General features: G+C 38.5%; 1 non-coding gene across 1 annotated transcript; it reads left to right on the top strand.

Moving 5' to 3' along the window:
* Nucleotides 1-1,087: 1,087 nt before the first annotated feature.
* On the top strand, nt 1,088-1,193 carry LOC121447710. Its single transcript, XR_005974237.1, has one exon. It is a non-coding gene; the product is annotated as a U6 spliceosomal RNA (small nuclear RNA).
* The last annotated feature ends 8,380 nt before the right edge of the window (nt 1,194-9,573 follow it).

The raw sequence follows: 9,573 nt of genomic DNA, 5'->3' as shown, positions 1-9,573 counted from the left end.
AAAAGACTTGAAATCAAATAGAATAGAATTAATAACATCAAATACAATAAACTTGGAAATCATTTACAGAAATATAACAGGGAAATCTTCAAACATTTGGAAAACAAACAACACTCTTTGAATAGTTCATGGTTCAAAGAGAAAGTCTCAAGGGCAATATAACACTATCAAACTGAGTGAAAATGGAATACAATAAATCAATATTTATGGGATACAGCCAAAACATTGCTTTTGGGAAATTTTATTGTAGTAAATATATGCAAACAAAAGATGAGGTTTAAATGAACAATCAATGCTCTGTCAAGAAAAATGTGAAGAAAACAGCAAAATATAATGAAGAATGCAAAGTCTGTCTTGGAAAGCAGAAGACAGAACTCTTCCCAGTCCGTCTCACTGAGTCAGTCAGTATTACTCTGATTGTCCTGTTTGTGTAAACAAAAAATACAATCAGGATTAGAAAGAGGACAAAAGAATTAACCTGAGAACAAAAGTACAAAGGTAAGAGTTTCCTTTAGATTTCTCCAGAGAAGTGAAACACACACACACACACACACACACACACACACACACACACACACACACAGAGAGAGAGAGAGAGAGAGAGAGAGAGAGAGAGAGAGAGAGAGAGAGAATTTGCACATGTGATGAAATTAATTCAAATCCCTGTGGGGATCATGTTATGATAAGTTATCTGTAAACTAGATGGCTAGAAACAACAGTAGTACAAATCAAACCTACTTTGCAAATCAGAACCCTAAATATCACTGCCTGAGAATAGGAGAGAAGAGATGTCCAATCATAAAAAGGTGAGCGAATTATTTGTTTTGCTTTTTTTTTTCCTGTTTAAACTCACAACAGATTTATGTTCATGAACACTGGAGATGACTGTTTACTTTTCTTAGTTCAATAAGCTAAAGGTTAAGTTCTTCCAGAAATATTCTCACAAATATGTAAAATTTTCATCTGAGTATCATTTAACCTAAACAAATATACAATCACAGAAATAAATCAACTTATGAATATATATGTAAAACATTTAATAAAACACTAACAAATTAAAATTTAAATAGATAGAAAGATTTACATGGTGCCCACTTGGGCAACACATATACTAAAATTAGAACAATACATAGAAGTTCAGCATGGTCTTAGAAAAGGAAGAGACACAAATTCATGAGATATACCATATATTTTGTAAGTAGATGGAACTCTAAAAGATATTATTGAATGAGGTAGTCCCGACCCAGAAAGACAAATGTTGCATATTCTCTCATCGGAGGGTGTTAGTTCCAAATCTTCAGATGGGAGCATATATCGAGGGGTAATTTTAGAAGCCAGTTAAATAAAAAGGGACAATTACCAAGGTGTAGAGGTGTGGGAAAGGAACAGAAAAGAGAATAACAAAGCACAAGTGACCTTATGTTCCCATGGAAATAGGAAAGGTGAACTCTAAGCAGAGAGGAGAGAAGGATATAAATAGAGAAGAAAGGAAGTCAGAAATAGCACTAATGATGTTTGAAAAAATCATAAGGAATTATTCTACTAGCTACCACAAATAAAACACACACACACACACACACACACACACACCTCATTGCATCTGGACTGACTATGCTCCCTCCAAGAGTCAAAGATCATTTAACAAACCCCCGAACATCATCCATCCCAATATCATGCATGAGAAACCCTCTTGAGTTGTTGGTCAGGGTTGCTTAAGACATTCCCAAAATATTATGGTGTATTGCTGTTGTCTTTCATTGCCAACCTCCCCTACAGGAGAGTAAAGTAATTCCCTATTGCTGAAGACACTACACTCTTCAAATGCAGAACCTAGAGGCCCCTTCAGCTGGAACTGACCTGAATGCTGTTTCCTGTGTCAGTTAAGCTTCTAAACTAAGTAAGCAAAAGTCTTACCCAGCTATGACACCTATGAACCACAAGTACAACCATCATGCTACAATAACCCTAAGGGTTCAGTAGTGATACATGTTGTTTTATCTTCGGCACAGCGTCTGTGCCTTAGTCTACTGCTATTTCAACCAGCAATAGTGACTTCATAGTTACCAGCCTGCTTCTCTGAAAATGGCCTGACTGCTCAGGCCACAGCCTGGAGAGAATCCTTTTCCCACAGGCATCTGCTCTGTCTCTGCTACTAAAGGTAGTTTTTAACTAAATCTCTTTTATTCTATTTATTTATCTATCTGGAGTCTGATTAACAGGCTAGGGTGGAAAAAACCTATGAAGTCAGAGAAGCAGAGTAGCAACTAGCTAACCTTCTCTCTTTGCTGGCATTTCCCACCAAAACAGGTCCTTCTCTTCTGCCAAAAACAAAACAAAACAAAACAAAAAACAAAACACTCAAAATGACTCCCTACTACTTCTGATACATCTCTCTAACTCTTCTAGATGCCCTATGATGCTCTATTGTTTCTTTCTGTCAACTGGTTGCTAACTTAGCCTCCTAACCTAAGGTATTTATTTAATTAACGCTGATGCTAACTTGGGGTTCATAGTGTGATCAGATATCTCCCAAGGGGTACACATACTTTGGCAGTAATGAAAAGCTCTCTAATTATACTTAAGACACACTCAACAAAACAGACATTATGTTTAGTACTAGAAACAAAGCCAAATACCCAGGACTACTGAAGTCATGGATCTTTGTGGAGAACCTACAACCAATACTTTGCTACACCTGTACAACCCATAAATTGCACTGCAAGTATTTTGCTTATACCTACAGGTAAGTGTAGTGCTCATGCCTCATCAAGAAAACCTCTCTCACAGTAGACGGAAACCAATCAAAGTTTAGTGTTGTAGAGCCAAATTTCAATGGATATGTCTACAAAGCAAATTCTTTCACCGAAATGGGAAACATTGTAGAAGAAGGGTTAGAAAGATTTTAATAGCCAGAAAATTAGGGATTTTACTATGAGATTGTGTTTCCTAGTAATATCAGAATCTGCACCCATAAAGTCTCACCAACATGACAACCAAAACATGCAATCAGGGCATATAGCACTAAGCCAAGCCAAAGCAGACAGGGACTTTTGTCTTGTAGGCCTCTACATTACACAAAGAACTTTAGGAAACTAGGGAAGTTGGGAGCAGGAGAAATGTTTCTACCCAGTAAAGGAAGCACCAATTGGTTGTTTGGTGCTAAGGGGTCAGCCTTGAAAACATATATACAAGTAAAATTATATGAACTGAACTGCTGGGGAATAATCCTTTTGTACACCGTGAAGGTTTGTTGCTGTGATTGGTTAATAAAGAAGCTGACTGGCCAATAGCTGAACACGATATAGTTAGGTGGAAGAGTCAAATTGAAAATAATGGGAGGAAGAATCGTGGAGTCAGGGGAGTAGGCAGCAGCTGCAGGAAGAAGTAGGATGGACATGCTGTGCTGAGAGAAGGTATCAAGCCATGTGACAAAGCACAGATAAGAAGTATCAGTTAATTTAAAATTTAAGAGTTAGCTAGTAAGAAGCCTGAGCTTTTGACCGGGCACTTGTAATCAATATAAACCTCAGTGTGTTTATTTGAAAGCAGTTGTAGTTACAGAAAAGAAAAACTCTACATACACTGAACAGGCTGTGTGTGTGTGTGTGTGTGTGTGTGTGTGTGTGAATACAGATACATGTGTGTGCTCGCAGAAATAATTAGTGAAAAAAAGAAACCATGGCTTTGATAGAGAGTGGGGGGGTGCATATAGGAGACTTTGAAATGAAGAAAAAGAAGAAAGACAGGTTGTAATTATATTATGATTTTCTCAAGGACAACAACAACAAAGAATAAAATGAGGGAAATAGGCATTTCAAATGATGAAATAAAAACTAAACTATTAATAATACCAAATATTGGAGAGTGTGTAGAGAATAATAAATCACAAATATACTGCTGGTGAGAATATAAATTAGCAAAGACATTTTAAAATATTTTGGCAGTTTGTTAAAATCTAAGCACAATCATGATACACAGTCCAGAAATTGAACTTTGAACATTTACCTAAGAATAATGGAAACATGTTTCCACTGAAATTGAACATTTATACATGTTAACTTTATTTGTATAACCTCCTAACTATGAATAGCCCAAATACCTTTCATCAGATGAATGAACTGCTACAGGTTAGCTGTGGGATGTGATTCAATAATAAACCAGAGTACATGATAGATGAACACAAAGAAAGGCACAATCCTCTATGCAAGTGGGGATGGAAGCCAGTACTTTTTGCATGCTAGGTAGGTGTTTGAACACTGAATAGTAGCCTCAACTCCTAACAATTATTTATAATGGCAAAAGGTTAGTTATTAGATTCTCCAAATAAAAAAATTTAGAAGTAGAAACTGTCATGCAACTGGGAAGATACTATGTTCATGGTGATGTTCTCCCCTAGACTGCACCAATGTGACTATAGTACAGATCTTGAATGTGTCTGCACAGAGTGAAGGGAGTGATTGATACACAGGTTTTTCTAGTCTTTGGTACATACAATTCAACATGGATTTACAATAACTTCACAAAGAAATTTGCAAAGAGCTAGAACATTGGAGACACATGAGATGGAATAAATTGTTTCATGTCATTTTGGTCAATTTTGAATTGGCAACTTCATGTGATATATTGAGGCAATGTACAGGATGTATGGGACCTGTTGTAAAATTCTTGAACGTAGAGCAAGAAGCATGGCTCAGTGTTTACCTAGCAGGCTTAGCATGTGTCAAACTCTGGGATCAAGCCCCCAAACCAACAAATAAATAAATAAACATAAATATAAATAAATGCTTGTAAAATTCTTGAAAGCAATAAACTCACTAAATATAGACAAAAATTAAAGAGCAGTAGGATCAAAACCCAATGCCATTGTTCTTGACTTCTCAGTAGTCCTCATTGTCCGCTATGTTCAGCGAGTCCGGTTTTGTCCCATGTTTTTTCAGACCCAGTCCAGCTGGCCTTGGTGAGTTCCTGATAGAACATCCCCATTGTCTGAGTGTGTGGGTGCACCCCTTGCGGTCCTTAGCACGTACTGGCTTTGTGGGAGCCTAGGTTGTTTGGATGCTCACCTTACTAGACCTGGAAAGGGTGGGTGGTCCTTGGACTTCCCACAGGGCAGGGAACCCTGACTGCTCTTTGGGCTGATGAGGGAGGAAGAGTTAATTGGGGGAGGGGGAGGGAAATGGGAGGCTGTGTCGGGGAGGAGGCCGAAATCTTTAATAAATAAATTAATTAATTAATTTAAAAAATTAAAGAGCAATATACATACCTAAACAGTTATTTTTATGATAATTTTAGCATGTTTAGTCACATAACTAAAACCAGTATCCTTCATGGTATCGTTTTAGTTATATAATAACCAAATGTCTATGAAATAAATTCTCTTACACATGGATACTGGAAATAAACATGAGTGTGATATACATGTATATATAGCAATATTATCCATATTAAATATGAGTTTATAAATATGAAGATGTTGGTAATGATAAAATCATGTTCTTAATATGGTTAACACTTTAAATTTGATATTCCCTGTTATCATTGTTTTAAAGAGAAAATATTAATAACATCAATGTTTATATGGCAATGCTTTTAAAAGGTTGTATGCATGGTTCATTCATATTCATACATATCATGGTTCATACATAGTCTCTAGGCTAAATATACACCTGACTTATTATACAAATTGTGGCTATTGAAATAAAATTCACTTGCTCAGGGTATCCTGGCTTTTGGATGAAAGTACAAAGGGAGCTAGACTCATACTAATGTCTCTATTAAAATAGGAGAGGTAGAAGCTTCTTGGTGGAGTATACAGGGTCACTTATGTATAAAATCACATTATCTGCAAATAAAGATATTTTGTCTTCTTCCTTTCCTATTGGTATCCAGTCGTATCCTTTGGATATCTTATTGCTGTGTCTAAGATTTCAACCATTACAATGAATAGGTATAAGAAAGAATGAATGGACATTCTTGTCTTCTTCCTGATTATAGTGAAAATGTTTTGTTTTTTTTTCTCTCCATTGACATTGATGTTGGCTATTGGCTTGTTGTGATTCTTTATTATGTTGAGGTATGTTCCTTTTATCCCTAGTTCTCAAAGGAATTTTATCATGAAAGAATGTTGGACTTTGTTAAAGGCCATTTCTGCATTTAATGAGATGATCTTGCGGTTTTGTCTTTCAGTCTGTTTATGTGGTGAGTTACATTTATTGACTTACATATGATGAACAATGCCTGCATCTGGGGAAGAGGCCTATGTGATTATGATGGATAATTATTAATGTATTCTTTCAATCAAATACTCTCAAACTCTGGATCCCGGGCAACTGCCATGGCTGCAAGGACGTGGTAGAAAGTGCCTCTGTTGGTTGGTGAGTGACACTAACTAATGAAGATGGGCTAGGAAGAAAGAGTAAGCCAATCACTGAGAAATAGGCAGAGAACCAGGTTTCACACCAAGAGGCAGAGGTCCTAGAGAGCGGATGTAAAGTAGGATGGGCTCCTGCAGGAATGACTAATGGTGATTTTGGAGAGACCAGAATGGAGGACAGAAAGGATAGTGAAAATTGGCTGTGTCTGAAATATAGTGTATCCACTGGGAAGCGGCCAGAACTGGCAAAAAGTTCTTCTGTAGGTTGGCAGCTGATGCAAAACAATGGAGATAGAATAGGAGGACAGCTGGGAGATTTGACAAGGAAGAGCTGAGGGGGTTCTGAGTCAGCACCAAGAGGCAGAGTCTCCGGGACTGGAGGGAGGGTGGAAGGAAGGCAGGTTATGGATGACTAAGTCCGCAAAGACAGGAGTGAAACGACTTCTCTTGTGATTCTTGACATGAATAAAACAAAGAACTTTCTTCCTTATTTTTAATCTTTGCTTCCCTTTATGTTTGATTAGTATAGCTTATACACAGTGATTACCATGCCTGAGTTAAGGAAACTCAGGTAGTTGTCTCTGTGGAGCACCCCACTTTTCAATCCTTGGTCTCTCTACCTCATAGCTGCGACTACAAAATTTGCCAGTTTTCATTCACAGCTTTGAATGATTTCGAATTCTGTTTTGCATTTCAGTTTTGTCTGAACCCATATGGCAAAGTCGAAACTCCAAACAAATCGGAGAAATCCCATCTTGCGCTAGCCATTCCCTGTGGCTCAGTAAAGCTCTGGGAGTAGAAGCACTCCCTAGTTCTTCCTTGTTCCATGGCCATCTGGATCTGCACCTACAGACTTGGGTGGCTCTCCAATTGACCCTGACACATGAAATGAAGAGATTTCAATGTTTTCTTTGGTTCCAGTGAGTCTAGAGACACAGAATATGAAAACAGACTGAAAACAGTCTTTAGCATGAGAGGAGCATCCTGCTTCAGCACGGGCATTCTCACCTGTGAACGACCACTCTGGGACTTTGTTGGATTTAGAACTCACAGACTCACTGACTAGCATGAGTTATTAACCACTAGTCAATATTACTTGGGGTGAACTGGATTAAATTCTCCAAGCAGCGCTTAGAACTAAACACTGATATTATCCACTAATTTTTTTTCACTGAATTCAGTCCCTTTCTTTAGCAAAGTTCTGAGCATTCTGCAGCCAGTTATTCCTTTCCACACACACAATGCAAGTTGGTGTTTATGAAAGCACGGGCAAAAGCGTGTAGGTAGAGTGGATTTTATGTTTGAGTTCGTTCTTGATGAAATGAGTGGGATTTGAACAGACAGGACATGATGGAAAGAACATTTTGTTTTAAGAGATCATTTTGTCTAAAAACCCAAAGGAACTTGTAAATGAATGATTTATTTAGACAGCAATGTGGTAAAATGTCTGCGGTACAAGAGTATGAAAAGGCATTATCCACTGGGGATTCATTTTCTTTATTGCCTTTCCTGCAAAGTTTTTGAAAATGAAAATATTACAGTTTTCTCTCCTTGACATTCAAATAAACGATAAAAGAGAGGCAAAAAAATGACCAAGGGCAGACTCTATCAGAGTAAAGAGAGTCAACACTGAGGAAGTTGGAGTGCCTCAGAAGACAGTAGATCACATGACTGTCCCCCACCTCCCCCCACCCCCAGGCAGGTTTTGCCCTAATTCCTCCAACCATGCACTAAATGCTCCTTCCTTCAACAAGACTCAACCCTATAATCAGCTCTTTAGACAAGTTTTCATGAGGGGTTTTCTGCCCTAAGGGGGCCCCACACTTAAGATACATTTTGATTTGGGAAATAAAGGTTTATGGTAAATGGAGGGGTGTAGTAATACGGGCGGTGGGGCTGTGTCCCCAGCACCCTGGCTGCCTGGCTAGCTTATGCCCAAAATAACAACACACAAACTGTATTCATTTAATCACTGCTTGGCCCATTTCTATCTAGCCTCTTCTAGGCTAATTCTCACATATTAATTTAGCCCCTTTCTAATCATCTGTGTAGCGCCCCTAGGTGCACTTACCGGGAAGATTCTAGCCTATGTCCATCCTGGGTCAGAGATTCATCGCGTGCCTCTGCCTGGGAGCTGGGAGCATGGCGTCTCTCTGAGGCATCTGCTCCTGAGAGGAGAGCTGTAGAGTCTGAGCTCACTTCCTCTTCCTCCCAGCACTCTGATCTGTTTACTCCTCCCACCTACCTTCTAACCAATGAGGGCCAAGCAATTTCTTTTTATTTAACCAATGACCTTCCTCCATCAGAGGGGGGAAATCACTTTAGATCTAAGTTCAAATGGCCATGCAAGACAAAACATTTCAGACTTGACAGCATTCTCTAAGTGACAGCATTGAAACATGAAATGACAAGACGCATGATGCATGAAAGAGGCATCAGAGAGGGGGACACCAGGTTGGTCTTCTCACACTAATTGGTTGAGGGTGAACATGAGCTTCAGGCTCATTAAGACATTTGGTTTGCTATTAGGCTTTATGTCCTGTGGCTCATTAATTCCCTGTTGCTCTAGCCTCAGGCTGTGTTGCTTTCTCACTGGGTTCATGGGGTAAGGATTTTCCTGTCTCTTAAAACCATCGCAAGCATCCAGCCCCACTGGCCTGTGAAGCATTTGCAAATTCCTTACAGCACCTATGACCCAGGAGTCCAGTTTCAATTTTAAATGTTAACTTTAAAGCGGAGAAGAACATAATTAAATATGATTAGAGCTGGCTTAGTTATTCACAACTACTTCGGAGACCTTCTACAAACCAGAATGTAACCTCTTTGTTACATCGCCAGTGTGATTTCTCCAGAGGATTGGACTGTGTTGCTCTTAATATTTGCTTTTATAAGTGAATGTGGTTTTTTGTGGGAAGAGATAGACTAGGCCAAGGCAAAATCATAGGCATTTTCTTACTATCATTTACTACACTGAAACTATTTCTGAAGTGCTTATATCTCCTGCAATATATAAGCATGTAAAGGAAAAAGTAGATATAAAGAGTAGATGGAATCAAGTCAATGAAAGACGAGAGCTCCAGTTAAAATAGCTTGACAGTCAGACCCCCATGGCATCTTGAAAACCTGTGCTCTCTTCTGTGATGGGCTCTGAATTAGTCTCTCAACTTTCTTTTCTAAAACTTATCTTATTGTGTATGTGT

This window comes from Microtus oregoni, unplaced genomic scaffold (assembly GCF_018167655.1).
Source record: "Microtus oregoni isolate MIOR12 unplaced genomic scaffold, Mior012 000004F_ref0000308, whole genome shotgun sequence".
NCBI classification, from domain to species: Eukaryota; Metazoa; Chordata; class Mammalia; order Rodentia; family Cricetidae; genus Microtus; species Microtus oregoni.
The sequence above is the reverse complement of the archived record's forward strand: the minus strand, read 5'-3'. Positions and strand labels throughout refer to the sequence as shown.